Genomic DNA, 23,690 nt, shown 5'->3' on the forward strand with positions numbered 1-23,690 from the left:
CCTGTTCTCCTGAGTTGGGCTGGATGTTGCTCTGGCTAATACAGTGAATTTAGGATGTCTGAAAACACCTTTAACAAGCAAACCTGGCATTGTATAGTGTAGGTAAGGAAGATATACAGTTGTTCTTGCTTATTTTGTTTTGTCGGTTGGGAGAAGTAGGCTTTGTTTGTTTGGAATTACACTTTTGTCTTCAGTGAGTGCTCCTTAGCAGCTGAATTAGAGTTAGCCTCACTCAAGACAATTTGTAAGTTTTAAGCAGAGAGTTTTCACCACCTGAATGGGACCAGGATGATTTCCACCACCAGCTGAACAGTAGTACATCAGCCATTAAAAACATGAGGTGGATTTACATGTTTGATGCTAAAGGCCAGAAAAGGAAGAATGGATAAATGGTGTTTACTCCATTTGTCCTCAAGCACAACAGAGTACACAGCTTTGTTTAATAAACCCCTGTAGCAGAGGCAAGAGGCAATAGTCCTGCTTCCTGGTGCTTGTGATAATTTGCCAAGGAAACACAGAGGTCTCGGATGGTTTGTGCATTGTTTATTGCAGCTTTTACCCCCGCAGCCAGATTCTCCCAAATGCTATTTTGTTTTTTCAATGAAGACTTCAGAAAGGATTTTGTAAATGAAAAAATACCCTCAAAAAACCTGCTAACAGCTGCTTTCTTGAAGGAGGCAAATTTATAAGTGACTAGAAAAAGGCAGAAGGGTATCTGGTCACACACGTGTGGACACAGCTTTGCACTGTTCCTCGGGACTATCCAAGTGGATGAAGCTTGCCTTGGGGTTGCAATGACTCCCTGTGCTGTGTGCCCAGCACCTGGCTGAACTGTTGCTTTGTTCTGCTGACGAAAAGGAGTCCTTTGGCCGTTGGGAATTTAACTGAACTTCTGGATTAAGTAGGAAAGAGGTAATTTCTGTGTTTAAACATCGAGATTCTATGGATGAGACTGGTCGGCCAGCGCAGATGGTCGACACTAGGGATATCCAGTGGATTTTCCCTAGATGTACGCCTGACTAAAAGCGAACGGAAAGCACCTAAACCCCAACCCGAGGGTGGCTTATTTGCTCCGGCATTGACCTGCATTCCCTTCCCCATCCCACATCCAGGCTCCTGCCCGGGACGGCTTCTCCCGGCGTATCAGCTGCTCGGGCCTGTGTTGCCGGGGATGGCGGTGGGACAGAGGGGAGAGGACACCGGCGGTCAGCGCTAGAGGAGCGGGATTCCTGTCAGACAACGAGGAGAAGCCAAACCCACCGCTCTGGAAAGGTGAGATAATTGTAAAAAGGCCCAGAACTAAAAAGGCGACCCCAGGACGGACCAGCTCTCCCCTGGCGGCCTCACCGGGCCGCGGGAACAACCGCAGCCAGCCGGGAGCAGGAGGAGGAGAGGGAGGAGGAGGAGGAGCAGAGGGAGGAGGCAGCGCTGGCAGCCGGGCGGGGAGGGGGCACTCGGCGCCGAGGAGGAGGAGGAGGACTAAGATGGCCACCAGCCGCCGCGGGGAGCGGCCCCGCTCCCTCCGCGGCCCCCTCGGCCCGGCCCGGCCTTGATGGGGCCGGGACGACCCCGGCGTCCGGACGGTGCAGCAGCGGCGGCGGCGGCGCCTCCCGCCGGAGCCCGCCCGGGGGGAGCCGCCCTCCCAGCCCGGCCCGCACCGCCCGGCCGCGGCCGCCGCGCCGCGTAACCCCCGCCGAGCCCAGCCGAGCCCTGCCCGCGGGAAGGAGCGGAGAGAGAAGGAGCAGAGGAGAGCGAGGAAGAGCCGCCCGCCGCCCCCTCGCCGGGCCGGGCACAGCGGCACGGCCGGGGACCCGCCGCCCCGCGGTAAGTGCCCGCCGGCCCTGCCCGCCGCCCCCCGGGCCCCAGCGCTTTGTTGCGCCGCCGGCGGGCCCGGGCAGCCCCGGCAGCCCCGGCGCCCCCCGCGGGCCCGGCCCGGGCGCAGGCCCCGCTCCCCGGGGATGCCGGGCCGGGCGGGAGGAGGGGGCGGCGGCGCAGGTGCCGGGGGCGGCGGAGCATTGTCACTGCGCGGGCACCCCACCTCCGGCTCTAGCGCAGGGGCTGTGCCGGGGCCGCAGCCAGGGGGGCCCGCGGGAAGCCCGGGGGTCGCGGCGGAGCCCCGCGAGCGCTGGGCCGCCCCGGCCGCCTTTGTTGTGGCTGGGGCGGGCGGTTCTCCCGCGGGAGCCTCGGCGGGGAGCGGGAGGGGCCCGGCGGCCCCGGCCCTGACAGGGCCGGCGGGGAGTGCGGGGGGGTCGCCCTTCGCCACGGGCCGGCGCGGGCACCGAGCGGCTCCCGGGCCGGGGGTCGGGTCGGGTTTTCCCCCCCTTCGTTTTATTTTTGTTTTTGACGTACGGGGTTATTTTGGCGGCAGTCTCGGGCTGCCGACCCCGCGGTGCGGCGGGGACATTGAAGTTGTAGCACCCGACAGGTTTGTCCCCGGCGCGTCCCCGGGGACAGGGATGTTGTGGCTCCCAGAGGGTTCGGGACACGGTGCGGGGGGATTTGCGGAGGTGCTGAGGTACCTGCTGCATCTCTGCAGCGTGGGTTTTTGCCCTGCAGTTGTGGGAGGTGATACACGTACATGGAGGGGTTTTCATAGAGACCAGTCAGTGGTGCTGGGCGCTGAGAATCCAGCGCGATGTTCACCTTGAAAGATTAGGACCATAATTTCTAGCTGTGCTTATGTTGCCTGCATAGGGAAAGACTTATGGAAGAGATAGTGCACAGGACTAGATGTGTTTATTTTGACCTGCGGTTTTAATTAATAATTTCGTAGCTAACTAGGGTAACTCACACGGTTTCAGTGTAGACCTGTGAGTCCTGGCCTTACTTTAATGATTGAATTTAGGTTTCTTGGCAGTTCAGGTTTGTGACAAGGTCTGTGTGTGTCCATGTATTGCATGTTGTAGCAAACACGAGTTATTTTTCTGCACCAGAGCTGTGTTGCTCCCTGATGCCTGTGCTTGCCCCTGTGCCCAGTTATGGCTGTACAGCTGTAGGATGTTTCTGAGCTCACAGACTCCTATGGATTCAGTCAGGCTCTGCAGAGAGCCAGCTTGATTGCATCCTTGGCACATTTGGTGACAAGCTAGCAGTATGTTGAAGTAGGCTATGTGAACAGACTGTACATTTCGCATGAACTGGTGTTTCTGCAGTGTTTCCCTCAGTCTGTGCAGTCTTGGTAAACTTACAGCCTTTGCAAATAGGAAACTGCCCTGCTGTGGGAACTGATCAGTTGCAGTAAGGCAGCCAAATCCCTTTCTGTGCTTTTAGGTTAAAGGCAGGCGTGTTTATGGTGCAGGACTTACTGGGTGCTGGAAACACGTGTCTGTGTTAATGTAGCGTTGTGCCTCTGCTCCAAGTGCTGGTAATCTAACTTTGGCTGCATGTTTGGAGTATGAGTGGGTATCTCCTCATTATGTGGTGTGGGTGTGTTGAGCTCAGTTGGAGCCAGCTCTGGAATTCTTAACACTGTTGATAGCAAGGTGTTTTGGGTAGAAGAAACCCTCAAATATCAGTGGTGGTAGACCAGAGGTCAGTGAATAGTATTCTTCAGTTTGGTGTGTGTTTGCTAGGAACTGATGTGTTTGCTCTTCCAATTTGCTGGGCAGTTTTTAGGCTGTTAGACTAGGAATAAAAAATGTAGTATGTTTTGGGTTATATGGTCATATTGGATCTCTTAGCCAGCTGATTATCTAATTGAAGCAAGTTAAGCACAGTGCTGCTGTGATTTTTAATATCTTCAGCACCTATTTAAAAATGTATTATAACATTTCTATGTCAGGGTTTAAGTAAGGGCTGGTGTATCTGGTCAATTGTTTATTTACAGTTCAGTGCATCAGTATCTGCTTGCTCTTAGTGATAAAACATAGTACTGTGGGAAAGGAACTCTTATTTCTTTTCTTCAAAACAAAAAGGTGCTAAATAACAAAATAATTATAATTCTTAATATTTTTGCCATGGAAATAACAGTTTTAGATCAGAAGGCTGTATTATCTTGTTGCATCTTGCTGCATGAGTTGTCCAAGAAGTTAAGCCAACAGCCATCTGTGGGTATGGAAACCTTGGTGTTTAGCTCTGGTTTACTGGAGCCAAACTGCCAGAAGTATGCAAGGCAAGCAGGTCTTCAGGATGTAAATATGTGTGTTGCTGTTAGAGGAATTCAGCAACGCATTTCCCACCCACCAGCCTCGCATTAACTATTTCATAGTTTTCTGCAAGCGTTCAGTGAGATTTTTTTAGCATACAGAAAACCTCTGTGGTGCTTTGTGTGCAGGGTATGGGGGTGAGTGTGGGCAGATATTCTGCTTGCCCTTTGAAATGCTCAGGACTGTCATGAGATTGTTTGGAAACTCTGGTGTTGGAACACGGGGTTTCACTTCCCGAATGTTGTTAACTGTTCTGTGGCGTTGGGTTCTGGGGATTCACTTGGGTTTTTGAAGATGTGCTAAGCTGAAGAATGTAAAGAAAAGCCAGTAATTTCCTCTCTGTTGGGTAAATTGCCAAAGGACAAATCTGCTCATGTTAATTAGCAGTTTCGTTCATCTTTGTAAGTGATTTTTAAGTTCCTATTGCAAAATAGTGGAAGTAGTGTTTCAGCAGTGGCCTTTGACTTGCAGGACTTCCTGCCGTGGGGAAGTCTTGTGTCATTTGTCCAAAATAAACAGATTTTTGAGAGGGCAGATAAAGTATGCTGTGAGAAACCATACATCTAACGTGCAATTTACCCCCGGTGCTTGCTTGTTTTTCTGATAATTAGAACCATGGAAGTCTGTTCATATGGTATGTTACTAGAATGAAACTTGTGTTTGGCAATTGGAAATAGAATTTTTTGTTGGTCCATAGTACAATTTTTGGATAAGTGTGTAGGGGGAAAACAAATTATTTCTTCATGGCTTTAATACAGAAGCTACTAACTTCACTGGTTTCCTTCATGATTCTTTTTTGGTGATAGTGTTGCTAATTGCAGTAGTACACTATTTAAAATGTCCAAGTTGTGACAAATACTCAATAGTATTAGTTTCTTTGAGGTATTTGTAATGCTGATTGTTTTAAATACTTTTTTGTTACTTACTTGTCCTGAGTGACCAACAGCTTGAGTTATAACCATAAGCCTCCAGTGTTGAAGGATTGAGGTGTGCTGATGTAAGATTGTCACATCCCCCAGAACAACTCACTTTAACTTTGTCATTTGGTTTACAGTTTTCGTCTTATAATAAACAGTTTCACTCTTGTGTAGCTCCTGTCATCTTTACATCCTGCTGCTGGGCTGTTCACACCTTGTCCAGGCTGCGTAGGAGAGGACAGGACATAATTACTTAAGGCCCCTGGGCACATTGGTTTTAACCAGCCGCCCCACAGACAGTATAGAAAGTGTTGCTGAATTCCTATTTGTGCTCTCCTTGCCAAAGCTGCTGATGTTGTGTACAAAATTCTGCTGGTGGCTTGTAACATTTTAACTGAAGTCATTGGTGCTGACGTGAGAGCAGCTCCTTGGCTCAGGTGAGAGCACTGAAAGCTTTGCAAGACTGAGTATGCATTATTGGTGATCCACCCTTGAGAGCATCTGTTTGGCAAGCAACCCATGTTTGGTGATGCAGTAGTGCAAGGTTTTTGCTTGTTGGTCACATCCCCTGTTCTTCTGTGATATTACAGGCAAGTGTGTACAGCACCTTCCTTTTTCTTTTTTGACAGAGGAAAATGACACAGGACTTACAGACTCTCTGTGTTTGGGTCACATGTCAGATGATTGGGATGATTATTTAAGCAAAGTTTAAATAATTAAGTGAAGATCTGTAGCACAGTTGTTGAATATCTCAATCTTTTTGCTGTTACTGTATCAGAGCTTAACAGGTGAAGAAGGAATGGGAAATACTGTGTAAAACTCTTGGGTTAGTGTTGTGTAGCATTTCCTGACTCAGTGGCTTGTTTAAACCCTCTATGTTGATTTGATACTCACAAAAGGAGTTTTTGGAGGGATGGTGCTAATTTGATTGTGATGCACGTGCCTATAAAAGTGTTCAAATATGTAACTGTAAGGATTGAGGGAACTTGTCTTTTCTGCTTGGTCCTTAAGGGAGCTGAATGGTATGGGGGAATTCTTGGTTATTCCCTATGCCCCTTGCCCAGCTCAACATATCTCCTTTTTCATGAGAGTTAGTCAGAAAGTAGCAGATTTGTTGCTCAGCTGAAATAGGGTTTCACTCACGTACTGGATGCCTTTTTCTTCCTCTCTCTCTAGAAGTTGATACAAACAGGGACTTGGTGGCTGCTGTGAGGACTTGATAGTAACATCTTGGTGAAGAGGCCGTGGCTTTGGTCTCAGGTGCTGGTGTCACTGCTGGGGGAACAGCCTTACACCTGCTTGGAGCTCTTGGCTGGTCCCGAGGCTTTTGAAACAGGTGCAAAGCGGAGCTTAGTCCCGTCAAAAGAAGGAAGAGTAGGTCTTGTTCCTATTCTATTTGCTTTGCTCTAAATGGGCAGGAGATTTTTTTTCTTTCTTTCCCTTAAGTCTTTTGTGAGTGAAGGTGACCTACATCCTTTATTTTTTCCCCATGAACAGCTCTGGGGCAAAATATTCTGATTTTTGTTCTGTGTGGAAATGTGCAATTGCCATAATTTTTGACAATTGTGCTGATGTTTTTGAACAGCAGGGAATATTTTTATCTTTTTTATGGAGTAAGTTTTTTCTTTTTCTTTTTTCTCTCCCTACCTGTTGAGCAAAGCTGTGATTGTGGAAGCAAAACTGTCTGTATTGAGATTTAGGGGAAAAAAAAAAGTTTACACTTTCTTTGGAATTGGATTATTCCAGTGAGAGCTACATATCATCTTTTGGGATGTTTCTCTTTTGAGGGAGAATGGGTTTGATTGCTTTGCTGGTTTTAGTATTTCATCACTATCTGGTGATGGATTTCAGCCTGTCTTAAGCATGTGACTTCTAATGCTTCTGTCATACCACAGAATAGGAACAGATTTGCGGAACTTACTGCAGCACATGTAAAAAAGTAGCTTCTGAAATTTCAAAAGCGATGGAACAGTGTTGTGCTAGGAAGGAGGGAATTGTGTGGGAGAAATAAACAATAAGGGGTGTTGAATGGTAGGGAAGGCAGATAGCTTCACATTTCTGTGCAAAAATTAAGAAATGCCAGAGGAGGATAAGATGGATGCATCTGAATTACAGCAGTTAGGTATACATTAATAGAATGTTTAGTTCTTATATCTTCACAAATATTGTTATTTCCATGTCATGCATTTTTGTTACAATACAAGGAGGGAAAAGCTTTGGTCAGGTTGGCTAACTTAGTATATAGACAATAATGCATTTGAAAACACATGGAAGAAGTGGATTTTCCAGGTGGCTTATTTCATCCCTTTCTCTCTTACTCTAGAGAAATTTTATGTTACACTGAAAGCATGTAAGAGGTAAACTCCTACTTTTTCAGGTTGAGTGGATATTCATCAGTTACATGGGTAACTTAAGCTTCTTATTCCAGTTCTAAGACACCTACCTTAGAGAAGTGAGACCCTTTGAACTATAAAGCTGATCTCTCTATTGAATCATCCATTTTCTTACTAGTGACCATACCAGTTCTGATTTTGAATGTGCATTTGAGGCCTTGTAGGGAAGAGTTTCAGAGTTTCAGGGGGAGTTACCAAAATTGATCCTTAACTGAAAACAGCTATGTCAATAAGCAGTTGTAAAAAAAAAAAAGGCAAAACCTTCAGAGCTCACAGTTTGGTATGGTGAGATAGACACGTGGCTAGAAAGGGAAGATACTGCCACATGTTCCTTAGGAGTTTTTTTTAGGGTCCTTCATTTTTGGAGTGGTATGTCTTCACTGAGAATGTGGATCAGAAGCTCTTGAGAGAAGTGTACATCTGGCTTTCTGTTTCACTGCAGGTTTTGTCAGAGTTGTCACCAAGTATTGGGTGTTAGCGGGTAGCACTACCTGGATTGTCTTGGTGTTACTTTTCTCAGTATCATTCTGCCAGGTGGAGTGTGGGTGCAAGTGAACCGTGTTTTATGTTCTTATATTAGCAGAGGATTTATTATTTTCAAATGAAGACATGGTAGAAATCTCGGTATAATTCAGAGCAAGATGGTTTGATTACTTTACTGTGAAGTAATAGGTGATGGGATCTTGCTTCAGAAAGTGGAATGTATTTGCATGCCATGGCATTACCCCAAGTTGTTGCTGAGAACCAAAATCTTAGCTCACAGATGGGCTGTAACAGGAAGGGGGGGTTTGTACAGCAGTGATGTCCTAAAGGTTTTGTTTGGCTACTTGGCATTGTAATCATATCCTTTTTTGTATAATTTGAGATTAGGGGAATAGAAAAAGAAATTGCAGGGCTATGAAAATGCTTAGGGCTGTTTAAAGGAGAAAAAGTGCATACAGAGGGATAAAATATGACAAAATATCATCTTGGCTTGGTAACAAAACCTCTAAAAAGACTTTTCAAGTCTTGGATGATGGACAGTCCCAAAAAGGAGAAGGACTGTTCAGAATGTCTTAGGGAGGGTAAAAATCATTAAGGTTAATTGGATATAAGTGCACTTGGCATAAGCAGCCTTAGCTTTTGTCTGGGGTTTATTAGACTGGTGTTGGTATTGGCCTTTGGGTTGTTTGTTGTGGGTGAGCTGTACTGGAGGAAACTTTTTCTTACGATAGAGAGGCATCAGTGGCAGTACTAGTTCAAGTGGTTCCAGCAGCCAAACTGTGCAGAGCAGGGGGCAGGTGTTGTATGGAAATAAGCTCAGAAATTATTCTTAATTTTGGAGAAAAAAACGCACAACAAAAAGAGGAAGAAAGCAGTTGTCTGAAGGACAACTGAAGGAGTAAGGGGAACCAGGACATGGGAATTCACCACCTTCATAGCATTCATAGTGCCATTGATGGTCTTAGGATTTGGCTCTGCAGTTGTATGCTGGCCAAGACCTATTTACTTCTAATGGGGTTTTATGGAGGTCCTTGTGTCTTCATGTGAGAGCCAGGGACGAGGTCAAGGCCTTGCTTTGTGTTTGCGTGAGTGCACAGGGTGTGGAGTGTATCGCGTGGCAGAATGACAGACAGAACAGGTAACATTTCTTAATGTAAAAGTGAAGCCTTTTTCTGTTCTCAGTGTTGCCAGCCTAAGAGTTGAAATGTCATGGTGCAGGCCCTCAGTTGTGAGATTGACTCAAGTTATGGCTTTTAAAGCATTAAAAACACAAACCAAATGGATTCGCTTTCTGATTTTGAGCGTTGAGCATGCAGTTGTCAATTTTTTCCCCTCAACTGTGAGGGGTACAACATTTTTGAAATCTTCACATGGCAAAATACTCGGAGCTGAGGTGCCACGGATATGGTGAGATTGAGAAAGCTGTGATCAGAGCTGGTAACACTCACACATCAGACTTTCCTATCTGATAAGGTGACTGAAGAGGAGTGAAATGCATTTTATTTGGGAGTTGCTTTATACTCACAGAAGAAAGAATGCCTCTCTGAACAGACAGAAGTAAACATTCTTTATAAGCAATCATGTGGAATGGGCATAGAAACAGTTTTGGTATTGCATCACAAATTAAATGCTAATACTTGAGTCAGTAGCAGTTAAGCAGTGAGCCACACTAGAAATGTAAAAACAAACTCTCTGTGGATATGATCTAAGAGAATGCTAATTTGCTTGTTAATTAGGTTTGCAAAAGTTTCTTTTTCACACTTCTGAGCAGTGTGGCTTAGCTAGTGAAGAATATTTAATTTAGGTTTTGAGTGGGTCATGAAGCAACCAGGGAGTATCTCTTCAAGCTTTTCTTTATTAGAGCGTGTAAAGGCACAGTAGCAACATGTCTTACTTTGACCGTAGTAATTTCTGGAGACAGAAATATTTTGCTTTAAGTTTCTTACCAGGAACATAAACATGTTCCCAGCAGCGTCAGATCAGGGTACAGGGACAATGGAGGACACAACAAGGATGCATACAACTCCAAAAGGCTTCCTTGGTGTCTGAAATCCCTTGCAATTTCACTGGTGATGTTCCCGTACAGACAGGACTCTGGATGTGCTATATTAGTAGCTGGAATTTTTTTTCTTAGCTATGGTGTTGTACAGTGTAGTGGTTTCACCCCAGCCAGCCACCAAGCCCCATGCAGCTGCTCGCTCATTCCCCCACCAGCAGGACTGGGGAGAGAATCGGAAGGGTAAGAGGTAGAAAACTTCTGGGGTGAGATAAAGGCAGTTTAATAGGTAGAGCAAAAGCAGCACACGCAAGCAAAGTGAAATGAGGAATTAATTCACTGCTTCCCATGGGCAGGCTAGTGTTCAGCCACCTCCAGTAGAGCAGGGCCCCATCACATGTAATGGTTACATGGAAGACAAACAGTTACTTCACACATCCTTCCCTTCTTCCTTCTTCCCCCTGCTTTATATACTCGAGCATGATGCCATATGGTCTGGAATATCCCTTTGGTCAGTTGGGGTCACCTGTCCTGGCTGTGTCTCCTCCCAGCTTCCCAGTCTTCAGTGTCACCAGTCTGGCAGTATGAAAAGGCCTTGGCTCTGTGTAAGCCCTGCTCAGCAATAACAAAAACATCTCTATATTATCAACCCCACGTTCAGCATAAATCCAAAATACAGCCCCATACTAGCCACCGTGAAGAAAATTACCCCAGCAAAAACCAGCAGATACAGTTTTGTGATGTGAATTGGGGTAGCCTGCTGATCAGTTAAACCACCCAAAGCTATAACTGCTTTTATTTCAGTAAAGCACATATGTATATATATGTATATATATGTATATATGTGTGCTTCAAATACATAGGATGATATGAATGTTTAGGTTTTTGTTTGTGTTTAGTTGGGGTGTTTTTAGTGAAAGGAAGCAGCTGTGTGTATTGCAAGTGATGTACTTGGAAGAATCTTTTTTATCTAGCTGTGTGTCTTTAAATTGTGATCTTTCTTTGCACAAGGAGATCAGCATAGTTAATGTTTTTCTGAAGGAGCTGAAATTGAGTAGAGAATATACCAAGGTGAGGGTTTAGCTTCCTCTGGCAGAGAATAAATTTGAAAGATGAAAACTCTCCTCTGCTTTCCCCTCTATCCTCTTTGTCATCATTCTTTGCAGAACAAAGTTGAACTTGCCGCCTGAGTAAGGATGAACATGTCAAATGAAAACATAACAGCACAATGTACAAAAATAAGCTTACTTAAATAAAGTAAAAAAAAAAAAAGGATACCATAATTAGTTTGTGTTGTGTGAAGTTCAGTTTAGATTTCTGTTATTGCATTAAGCTGAGAGTTGTGGTGGTGAAATGGAAATCCCTAGTCCTGCTTGTTTTCTACTTTTGTAGTATTCCTCACAGTGCTACCTTTGAGTAGGAAAGTGGAGCACTTCAAGCAGTGTAGAGTCATAGTAATTTGAAATACATCTCTTGATTTTGGTTAAGTTCCTGGTTGTTCCATGTTTTTACCAGAGAAGTTAACCAGCCTGTGAATCCATATGAAGGGCCAAATATTCTGTGTCCAGAAACCACTAGCCTTTTTTTGTTCTCTGTTGTTTGTAACAGGATGAATGTTATTTATAGAAGCTTCCTTGAAATACAGTGTTTTATTACTATTTCAGTGAATAGTTAATGCTGTTACACAGCATTCAGCTGTGGTTTGAGACTGTGCTGGTGTGTGTGTGGAGAGAGAGAGATGGATGGATGTCAGGTTTTTTTACTTTCACAGCCTACCTCTGCAAACTTATCCTTAACAGTGTGTTTAGGAGGCATTAATTTCTCTAATGGTTGGAGGAAGGCTCTCTAGTATTTATCCATTATATATCAGGAACATGCTGAGGGGTGTATTCTGGCTTTAATGATGGACTTGGGTTCAACAGATTAACTGATGCTGTCATTGAATACTCATCACTGTTTTGTGATGTGAGGAAGGACTTATCTTAAATTTTAAGTTCACCTGGGACAGTTTAAACATGACAGAGACGTTTTGGTTGGAAGGAACATCTAATTGTGCTTGAAGGAGGCCGTTTGCTGGAGCGTTTTAGTTGGGAGCATGGGATTTAGAGGCCTGGCTTTCTGGAGGAAGAGATAAGGGTGTAAGACGAACTTTTTGTGTGCTATAAGCAGCAAATGAAAACATGTGAATCTTTAAGATAATTTTTAATTTGATGGGCTATGAAAGTACTGGATATTTTACTGTAGCTGTGTTTTTTTAAGTGTTGGGCTTATAACCGGTCCATTGCTTAGATTTATTCTGTGCTTGCTCTCGCAGTGGAGGGCAGCAGTGATGTGTCAGAGGCTGTGAGGTCCTGGTAGTGGGAGAGTTAGCTCAGCATTTGGAAGGCTCTTACCTCTGCTGAGGAGAAAGCAAACTGCTTTTGAGAATTTAAACAAATTATTTATAAACAATAAGTGTCTTTTGACCCTTTGACTTTGCTTAGGGCGTATGTTCAAGGAAACAACCTGTAGTTAATCAGGGGGAAGAAGGACCGGAGAGAGACATCAGGAGCACCGTGACTTGACTGGAAGTTTAGTGTTAACCTGAGACATGGAAAGAACGTTGGTCAGAAGTCGTACTTTCTTGTTAAAGCTTTAAGTAGTGTTCGAGAAAAAAGCCTCTGAATAACCCAGGTTTTTAAAAGAACTGCATTGTTTGGGATTAATGAATGGTCTTGATATTTAAAGAAGAAAAGTAGGCGCGCAATACTGCGTTTTCTTGTTAGCATATGAAGATTCTGTGCGTGGTTTTCAGGAAGATAGCTCTGTCTACATAATGGAAAATGGAGGCCTGATAAAGACTTATTTTTTCTGTGCTATTTTCTCATTAATATGAGTATTGTTGCTATTTCTTTATGTTGGACTAGAGGTATTTGTCTGCAGATACCTTAAATTTTGTAGTATTCTTTCCCCCTTCTTCTAAATGACTACTTAAATGGCCACATCCAGTTTGCCAGGGAACAAGCAAAAATCCACCAATAAAAAGTAAAAAAAGCAAAATAGATCCCCTTCCCTCCTCCCTTGGTTTCTTCACTAACAGCATTTAAGTAGCAAAAGAAAAAAAAGTAAAAATCGTATGGCAAACAAGACATGAGAATTTTGTTTTGACCAGTTCACTGTGACTCTGAGTGTTGGGGTAAAACATAAGTTTCCTCTTGCCCTTCAGTTTTCTCAGCAGGTACTGTTAGAATAATGCTCAGACAGAGCTGTGTGGAGCCTGTGTGCTTGTGTGCATTGTGTTAGTGCTGCTCCTTATTTCTCTGTTGCAAAAAGAAAGTGGTGTTCTCGCCCTCCCTTTCTGATTTTCATTGCTATGCTTAAATATTTTGAAGTTAGTAAGTAAGTAAGCTTCTCACTTTTCATTATACTGTTTGTAATGAGTACTCCCAAGATGGCACTCCTAAGACCTAACAAGAGTATGTTAAACAGGGCTGGGAAGAAGGTGGCAAAGCTTCATCGTGAGCTGAAGGCTTGTATGAAATACAGAGTACTGTCTCAAAATTTATACCTCTTAATAGATTGCTCTTATTTCCTGGTGTTTGTTTTGCAATGTCTTGTTGATTCATCTTGAAGAATAACTAGCCCAGTCTAAATTAAATTTTTTTCAATAAAAAGGCTTGGAAAAGGAGGAGGAGAGAAAGACAAAGGGACCAAGAAACGTGGGTGTTCCAGAGCAGTATCTGAAAAATGTGTGTACTGGAGCAGTATAATTACAGTGCCTGACACCTTTTCACTCTCTGTGGTGTCCTTTCTTAGTTAAAAACAACTGCTGTTTGAAGAATCTGGTACTTCACTGGTGATCTTTGGATGATTGTGGTTTTTTTCACAGTAAGAAATTATTATCCCCATAAGCAGTGTTGCACTGGTTGCAGCATCTTTTATTTGAATGGAGGTGTCTCTTAAAAAGATGTCCTGTGTGATTAATGGCTCTGAGTTAGGGACAAATCTTACATGGTTAGTAATCTGTTCTCTTGGCCATTTACCACTCTCCTAAGAGCTTTTTGTTCTCATACTGAAAGTGAGTTTGCTCACCTTCGAGTACATGTTGTAGTGCCATTATCTGCTTGGTCAAAGAGCCTTTTGCTGTGTAAATACAATCTGCATGCAGAGATGACCCAGTCTCTTTTTAACTTTCTCTTGACCTTCAATAATAAATTCAGCTTTCAGTGAAAAATAAAATATATTTAAGCATTTGGTAGTCATTATTTGGATTCTTTGTATTCTGGTTGCCCTCTTGAGCTATAAGAAGAATGACCTTTAGATGTCTCAGGGTTGTCAATTGGCATCCTGGTATACAGAGAAATATTTATTTCCTGCTTTGAAACCCTCTCCTCCTTCCCCAGTTTGGGGATGCCTCCTGCTGCATCCAAGGGTCATGTAACTCATGTTGCCTTGGGCTTTCTGGTTGTCCTTTTGGGATTTGTGTCCTATGTATTTTGATCCCTTTTTCCTGCTCCGGTTCCTAGCATGCACTCATGCATTTCACTGTACTAAAATGGATGTTGTTAGAAGGTGCCCTGTCTGGAAAGAGATCCATATAATTGTTTCAGTTCGCAATTACCACGTTCCCCATCAGTGTGCTCATCCAGGTGCATGAATTATTGGCTTCTGTTAATATATTGGTTACATTAGCTGGTGTACCTTTAATGTGATTAAAGGGAAGTTGCTGAGCTGAAGGTATCAGTTTAATGATGCTGAGCAGCCCGTGGCAGCTTTAGTAGTGAGTGAATATATTCATGTGAGGATACCACATTTATCTCAAAATGATCAATTTAATAATGTGGGTGAGATAGCAAATATAGACGTCTTTGAGAAAGATGTCTGGAAAATCTGAACAAATATAGCTTGTCTAAACAACATTATCGTCATCACCTACAATTCAGTCTCAAAATGGTCAAAATTTCATTACTCAACCCAGTAGGTGAAGGCTTGGAGGGAGTTGTTTCTTTGAGTTTGTTTCTTTGTTTTGTGGGCTTTTGTTGTTGTTTTGAGGTGTGGGATTTTGTGGTGCTGTTTTGTGTTTTGTTGTTATGGTTGTGTGTTCTTTTGTTTTGTGTTTTTCCCCCTGTAGTTTAAACATGGCAGATGATTTCAGAATATGAGATCCTCCCAGTACTAAACCAGTTCGTTTCTTTTTGGCTTCCAGCATGCTGGTTGTGTTGTCAACAAGGCAGGGAGATGGAGGTGGAGACAAAGCAGTGCCATTTGTGCCACAGTAGTTCTTGGAAGACAGTTTCTCTTCTGAACATTCTAGAGAAATTATCTTAATATATCTGTAAGTCTAAGAAAATTATGTTGCAGTCATCATGCAAAACTCTTCTTCTCATCCTCGTCCGTTTAGGAAATAGCACTAGTCAGTCTCACTTGAACATAGAGAGAGATTTGTTCCTGCTCTTTAATTGGAGGAAAAAGTCTGGGGATTTGAGGAGGCAATATGTCTTTTCTGCCTCTGACACCATTTGCTCTTCAGTCACCCTGAGTTTTTATTTCTGCTCTTTGTTTCCTTCTTTCCTTCGTCTCCTGTAGTTAGATAATGCCAGTTACCAGTCGCTTTTGGGCACCTCCTGCTGGATGGTGGAGTTCTTGATAGAGGAGGAGGTGCTGTCTAAATTACACTTCACGTTATCAACACGGTTATGAGTTTTTCAGCTGCTTCCAGGCACTGTGCTGACAAGTCTGGACAGGCAGACGGAAGGAATGTGTCAGCTTGCTACAAGTAAGAGAACCCAAGTTAGTGACCCATCTCTCTTTCACAGTTAGTGTTTCTCTTGTAGTGTTTGTTCTTGTAAGTCTGGCAAGCTCCTGGGAGTGCTTTAAATGAAACAAATGCATTAATTTGCTTTCCTGTTTGGGTTTCTTTTTCATATGTTACTCTTGAAAAAACACTGCATATGAGAACAATAGAGTGTGTGTGTGTGTGTGTGTGCTGGTTTGTCAGAACGTTCATTTATCCTTTCTGGTGGTTTGAGGGATTTTTTGGAGTCTTTTTTTGTGCGTGTGTGTGTCATAATCTCAATTCTGCACTCTTCCTGATGTGCCCTTGAAAGAAAATTTTTTTATGGGGGCTTTCTGCAGGTCTGTTGCTGATCCAGTCTGCTGGGCTTCTGTTTTAAAACAACTGCTTTGGATTTATGCCAAAATGTTGCTTGGAAAAAGATTGCTACAGAGCATTCCTCCAGTGTCCTCCTGGAAATGCGTCAGAGCAGGGGAGAAACCACAGATAGCAGTGTGGAACTGATCCACTCAGACCCTTCTCAAAACTTGCCCCTCCTCCCTGCCTTTTTCTTTTTTTTTTTTTTTTTTTTAATATGGAGATCCGATTAATTATTCCCCCTCCCCGATTGCTTCTTTTAATTTCATTTCATCTACATCCAGGAGGATATCATTGATGTTCTAAATATTATTGCCTTTTTTAGAAAGGCAATTTTTATTTTTTATTTTATTTTTATTGCTGTTATTTTTATTTCAGCATATACATGCACAGGTAATGTGGGATCAGCATAATTGTTTCTGATTAAGAGAATCTAGATTGGCTCCCTTTTGTCCATAGGATTGGTGATCAGTGAGTTAACTTCAGTTTTATGCAAAATTATATAAACCCTAATTTTGTTTCTTTGTGTTCATTTCATGTTGACTGGGATGATATGGGGATGAAAGTTTTATATTTCTTTTGCTGGGGAGGAGAGTAGTTGTTGAGACTTGACAAGTTTAGGAAGTGGTATGTTCATGTTTGTGTTCTTTTCAGGCCAAAACATAATAAGCTTTGGGATTTCCTAGATTATGCTACTGACAAAGCAGGCAAAAGCCTTTTAATGGTTTTAAGGGAAAAACAAATGACAATTATTTTCATTACTTTATGCCATTGTTGCTTTCATTTTTTGACCTCTTCCCAAACTAAACTTTAGAGTTATAAAGCAGGAATAATCAGATTTGAACATCCGTGTTTGAGCTTCTAGTGGTTTAAGTAAATAGATTTTCAGGATTGTGTGTCCACAAAACTGTGGTCTGTTCCGTTTTGCATCTCCTTCATGTCTCCTGGATGCATCTCCTTTTTCCCTCCTGCATGCAGAACTTGCCTGCTCAATTTTGTCATTTTTTTCCAAGTCGCTAATAATTGCCTTTTTTTTCCCTCTTTACTTCTGGTTTGTTCTTTTCTTTCTCCTCCCTCTGAAGAAAGAGATAGATTTAATTTAATGGGGAAGACTTTTCAGGACCCAGAATGAGTCTCAATTATATTTACAAAGCCTAAGGACAAATTACCTGGATGTAAAATGCCAAGTATCTTATGAGGGGTTTTGCATTAAGTCTGGGTTAGTTGTCTGTCTGTTCTTTATTGAGGAAAAAGGTCATTATAGACTTGAAGTATTTGATATTGGACAGTGGGTAATTGAGTTAGAAGAAACTGCTCATCAGGTGAGCTGCACAGAGGGCAGAGTTCACCTCTCATAAGTGTGTGGACCGAGCTGTCCATAATCAAGACAGAGTGTAGAATGCCCTTATAGCCGTGGGAGGAAGTAACTGCCATTTACAGGTACTTAATTCCCATTACCTTAGACACTGGTTTGAAGATCACACTTTCAGAGAGCTGTTTAATGAGAAGTTATCAACTATAGAGCAACCCTAGGCACCTAAGAAGTGAGGAATTTGATTGTCTTTTAGATGTGTAAATTTACTAATAAGACACATTTTTATATAAACCATTTATGTTTATATAAATATATATATTTATGTTTATAAAAATATAAACCCCATTAGCCAGTGGGTAGCAGAGTAAAGAGCATTGGAATCTTAACTATGAGCTTTATCACTAGCTTAGTTTTTAGCATTTAGGTATCTGTCTTGTAAGTAAATTTATTACAATGCCAGATTTTGCTTGTTGGAGTCCTGGAGCGCTTCGTAATTTTTCTCTCCTTCTACTCCTTCCTTAGCAGCAGACCCAAAAGGATTTTTATATCCTGTCTTTCCACAAAGAAGGTCATCACACACTTTATCCACAAAAGCTGTTCCAGTTGCACTTGGATTAGTGTACAGTAGTGTCTTGAGAGTTGGCTGGAGTTGCTTTACTCTTTGAACAGGTAAAATGGTTCCCCCGAGTCCCGAACATGAGAATTGTTCAAAGTGTTTGTCAGAGAGCTGGGAGGGGAGTGAGGGGACTGCTGATGAAGTTGGCGTAAGGGGCGCTTGTTGCAGAGCAGGTCATTAATCAAAATTCGGAGTTGTTGCAGAAGCATTAGGAAAGGTAAGTGGCTTACTTAATTCAGAACTGAGACATTACAGATAAACCCATGCTGCTTTGTAGCGTATTCACAGTAAGGGGCTTTAAGGATTGGATTATTGCTGTCTGCAGCAATCCCTCATATGCAAAAAAACAACCAAAAACCCTGAAAAGGTGGAGTTGGAATGTACTGCTCTCCAGTTAAGGTGGTTGCTGATGAAATGCTGCTGTGACCTGGGCACTGCCTCTGAAATTTTAAGTGGTCAAGACAGTCTGGTACAGTGTAGTGAGGATGGTGTATCAGAGCAGCATTTACATCATTTTCCTGAGGCAAGTTCAGGGCTGGTAAGTTAAGCGGAGAGGAGTGGGCCTTTCTCTAGTTGCTGGTCCCTGAATATCTTGGATGTACAGAATCAGTGTGTGGCCAGCATATTCCTTGGTGCAGGCTGTCAGGTTAGCAGCTTCTTTCCCTTGACTAGAGATGGTGCTGTTCTCATCTGTCTCCTTACCCAGGAGCTGACAGGCTGAGTGATGGTGAGGGGAGTATAGATTAGGTGTCTCCCTTCCTTCTGAAATTGGTCTGGGCTTCCACTGCAAAACAGATCCTGGTATTTCCACTTCGCTTCAAGGGGAACTTCTGATTCCTGAAGTTGTTTCTGGAAGTGGTCTGTGCTGAGCACAAGGGGGATTGCTTGGAGTTCTAGGGGTGAGTAGAAGCGTGAATGTTTGTTCTGTCTTTGCACAATCAGTTAAATTTACCGTGTTCTAGACACCAGCTAGAAAATAACAACAGGCCATAAGTGTCAGGATGGTCATCTTAGTGTCATTGTTATGGGGGTGGGGTTTTTTATTATTTTTTTCTGAAATGCCAGGAGCCTCTTGAGTTTTATCTGGATGGCAGCGGGGATTGGATTATCAGGGATTGGCAGCAATGACATGTACCTCCACATCCAAAGAAATTCAGGAATATTGCTGCATCATGTCTTTTCTGACTCTGCAATGCAGTAGCATTGGGCTGTGAGCCCAAATTATGGTGAGAAGATGTAAAACTTCTGACCCAGAGGTAAGAAGAACCAAATGGGACAAGACTTAACAGCATAGGAGAGATAATCACAGAGAAATGCAAATTTTAGATGAGGAGATAAAGCTTTTGTTCTTTTGGTCCAAGTCCTTAACAAGAGGGCTATAATTAGACTAGAATTATCTTTACAGATTCAGTGCTGGCAAACTAAAATTCAACTGCCTCTTAATCTGAATGCAGTATCTTTGCGGTCTTTCACCTCTGAATCAAACCTCACTTTCACTCTGTGCAATGCCACAGCCTACAGGTCTGCACAACACATGACCACTCAGGAAAACCTCTTTCCTGCTCACTGTTCAGTGATGTGTCATTCCTTGTAGGTTGATTTGTCTTCATTCCTCTTAGGAGTATTGTGCCAGTTCTGCTGTAAGTATCTGCAAAATACCCAGTTATAGAGTTAGCACTGTCTTAGTGCTTGGGATTCTGTTGTAATTTGTGATTTGGGTTCAAATGTCACGATAGCCACAGAAGTTGTAATGTTCTACAGCAACAAGAGACATCACATTTCATGCAGCTTGGCCTTAGGGACAGTTTTCTCCAGTGCAAACATGTCTTCTGAGAGCAGGGCTGGAAAAGCCAGGTGGTACATTCCTGTGGCTTGGCACTGGTGTTAGGACGTGTTGCTTTTAGGGGAAAGAAGATGTTTTGAGTAAGGGTCAACATAGAATTTGATGGTTAATGCTTCAGTAAGCTAAAAAGTAATGTTTGAAGCTACAGAGCTCCTTCTCTTTAGTAGGATTTAACATGTAGTATTTCATTTATTAGATGCTGTGCCCTAAAAGGACTTTTTTTGTTGATTATTTGTTTTCTTTATGACGAGAAGGGCGGACATTGTATAACTTCTCAGGCAGCAGCGATTATGCAACTGATCCTGTTATTGTGGAGCCAAAGTCCTTCCTAGTCCCTGAGCACCAGCTGCTTGTGTTCTGGTTGCTGCTTTTTTCCCTTTTCTTTCTTCCTCCCTGCCCCCCTGCTTTGTTTGCGAACAAGTTATTTTCTTTCCCATGTTGCTGTTTCCTTCTCTTTCCAATGCCAATGAGACAGTAGCTCGTTTGGATTTATTCTTCAATTCGGTAATGTCGCAAAATCAAACTGTCTTTGTATATCGTGGGAAGAATTAAATGTATAGAGCAGTAGAATTGCTTGATATTTTACGGGTATGTAAGAAAAGGCATTTGCTTGGATTTAAATAAAATACTGCAAATGGCCTTTGTTGAAGCCGAGGTCAAAAGTTACAAGTTCATGTTCTCATGATATTAGAAACATGTAAATAACTGGTGTTTGTTTGGTTTTGGGGTTTTTTTCCTTCCTTCAAAGGGTGGGCCTGAGAGAAATTTTAATTCTCCTCCCCGGCCTTGCCCTGGGATCACCAAATAAAATATAGTACTCCTGTGTATAAGATGAGGTGGTTGTAAATCTTATGCTTTTAGAGCCAAATGATCTCACTGCAGTATAATAAAGGCAGTCAATATACTGTAAAAATGCTTGCCCTATTCACACTTCATTTTCAGTTCACAGTTTATGTCATGTTGTTTCCATTTCATGTTACGTGGCTTCCTGTGAGCTTAAGTGACCAAGGCAGGCTGTTTTGATCCGTGAGAAACATTTGGAAACCTGCCTGTACAGTACTGTGTGATGAGACAAGACATGGTAGACTTCTAGTCTACAGTGCTGTGCTCTTGCTGCTTACAGATGAACTGAGTACACAATATATGAGTCCCAGCAGAGGAGAAATAGTAGTTGATCTGTGATACCACACTGTGTGCTGCACTGCTTGTGTTTCATGTCAAATGTGGTCTGCATCAGTCGTAAATAGGCTCTAGTGCTTAGTGTCCTATATCAGGAAATAAATTGGGGTTAAGGGTTTAAGGTCCTTATTTAGTTTGTAAATCTTGTGCTAAACAAGTTATAGGGAATACAGAGGATGCATTTTCTTGCTCCTGGTGTCTGTACTGTAGATCAGGTATTTGGGAAGATGGCAAGATGCTGTCATTTGTATGAAATTGTCATCCTTTTCTTCTGAGCTATCTGTGTTGGAATTTCCTTGCCTTCAGTGACAATATGCCTCTGCTTTTGGCAGACCAGGCACACAGAAGACATTTTCTTTTTGCAGCCAAAAGACTGGATGCATAGCAAGTATACCTCAATCCTGTCTACTCATACCTCTACCCCCCAAGTTTCTCATGACAGGGACGTTGAGTTCTGCTTATAAAATATTATATGCTGTAGCCATGTTTGTCACTGAGTCATTTGGTTATTTCCAGTGTTAGTGAGGATTCTGTGAGAATTCTCACCTCAGCCCTGCAGAGCTGGTGCTATGAATGCAACTGTACTTTACCAGAGCACCTGGTACTGGGGAAGCCCAGAAAGTAATGATGAGAAGTGAAGGATTGAAAAGATTTTTCTGGAAAAATACATCAAAACAAAAATAAAAACTAGATATCACGGCTGGCTCTTTGTCAGCATGGTGGTGGGAATGACCTGGTCTAACATAGAGTTCACAAAAGTAATGCTTGTGTAAGACCTAAACTTCATTGAGAATTTTGAGATGGCTCTTCAGACCTTCGTAGTGAGATATTCTGTGGTCCTAATCCCAGTGTATTCCTGGAGTATTTCTTGTTTGCCTCCATGTCTCTGTTTTATGCATGTGTTTTTCCAGTTGATTGATCCTGAGTTTAAGTGGTGTGATCCTCCAGAAACATTTAATGACTTTTTAGCAGTTTCAGTGAATACATATATAAATTAGTATGTGACTCTCTGGTTGTAGTGATGTGTTTGACAAGGTGTGGTATAGACTGGTAACTTAAAAGATTTTTTTTTTTTCTTACTATTGTTGAGTTAGAAATCTTAGGAATTGAACAATATAGGAGGAAGATGTTTCTTTGCTACTTTGGAGAAAAGATTCTCCCCACCCCCTTTACATTTTCCCTTAGTGCGCTGTTGAGTTTGGTTATTGGAGAGTTTATTTTCTGTTGAAGGCAATGAAAAATGATAACACTACACGTGCTTCTATTGAATTGCTGGTGAGGGTTGGTACCAATTTGCAGTGGTGTTGGGAGCACACTGGAAATGAACAGCAGCTCAAGTCCAGTCATATTCTTGAAGAATTTCTTTTTCAGCCTGTACTCTCTCCTGTTACGTGCTGTTTGGATTTTCTAATTAACTACTAAGGACATATTCATGTAATGTTAATTCTCCTAAAAGAGAGTTCAGAGTAATCTGTCCATTGCACCTTATTCTTCCAGGAGGTAAATTTCAATTGAGTTACCTGGTAAGAAGAGACTTGAGAAGAATTTTGATCAAGAGTGGTACCTGATCACACTATTTAGAGACTGTTTACACTTCAAATCTTGATCAGGAAGAGAACTGAGGTGGTACCTTTTCATTGCAGAGACAGTAAAATAGTATTGCCTAAATTGGTCTCTTTAGAGAAACTAATTCCAACTTGACATCTTGTGGCAGACCTGGGTTGCAATATGAAAATCTGTGTGGTTTGGAAGTTGAAAAGCATGAAGGTCTAGTATCTTATCTTGATTTTTTTTTTAAGAAAGAAACAAGTGAAGTCTGTATCAACTAGGAGGGTGATGACATCAATAAGCTTAATGACTTGTCTCATACAAGACAAGCATTTATGTTGTTTCCTGGTTCTGTGGTACATTCCTTGAGCTCTGGTACCTTGCAGTGTTCAGCAGTGCTCCTCGTTTTGTCAGAGGAAACCTAAATATTTCCAGTTGTGTCATGAGACAAATGTGAGCTTTGTTGTGTTATTTAATGATGTGGACAGCAAGCTAAATGTGACATTTCTTTACAGAATTGGTAGGAATCTACAGTCAACAAATTAGGATTATTTGATGTCTTTAGAGGTATTTTTCAAAGTAACTGTAAGGACACTTCCTTTCCCCTGGAAAAATATATCCAAACGCAAATAAACAACAGTTTAAATAGTGTTAACAGCTTTTATACCCCACCATTTTTTAGCTTTCCTTTTACTTCATGTTCACTTATGTAGTAGAATGGTAATGGAACTTTTTGTATTGGGCTGAGGTTCGTTTCTTTTTTTCTTCATTATGGACATATTTTTTTGTTAACACTTTGGTTAATGCACAATTAATTTTAGCCAATTATGCATTTCTGGTTTACTCTGGTCATTCTAATGCAGAATTTTCAAATAGTTCTAACTTTGCAATAGGAAAAATAATTGTGATCAACTTAGATTGCATTTAGTATGAATAGTAGGATTTTTTCGTTTGGTAAATACTCCAGGTGGATAGTAGAGAAAGAAATTGTAGAAGGATGGTATTGTTGGTGGCTCACAGGCAGAGGAAGAATAAGTTCTTCCATTATATTTGCAACAAGTTAAGTAAGAATGTGTTAAGGGCAAGGAAGGATCAAGATATATCATCAAGCTGTTATATTCCTCT

General features: G+C 42.2%; 1 protein-coding gene across 1 annotated transcript in view; it reads left to right on the forward strand.

Annotated features, from left to right (window-relative positions):
• Positions 1-1,689: 1,689 nt before the first annotated feature.
• WDFY3 (WD repeat and FYVE domain containing 3) overlaps positions 1,690-23,690 on the forward strand; it is a 167,738-nt gene continuing 145,737 nt past the window's right edge. The window contains exon 1 of the mRNA XM_032685026.1: positions 1,690-1,824. The gene's annotated coding sequence lies outside the window, so the exon portion shown is untranslated. The remainder of the gene's footprint in view (positions 1,825-23,690) is intronic.

Source organism: Chiroxiphia lanceolata, chromosome 4, assembly GCF_009829145.1.
Source record: "Chiroxiphia lanceolata isolate bChiLan1 chromosome 4, bChiLan1.pri, whole genome shotgun sequence".
In the NCBI taxonomy this organism is placed as follows: Eukaryota; Metazoa; Chordata; class Aves; order Passeriformes; family Pipridae; genus Chiroxiphia; species Chiroxiphia lanceolata.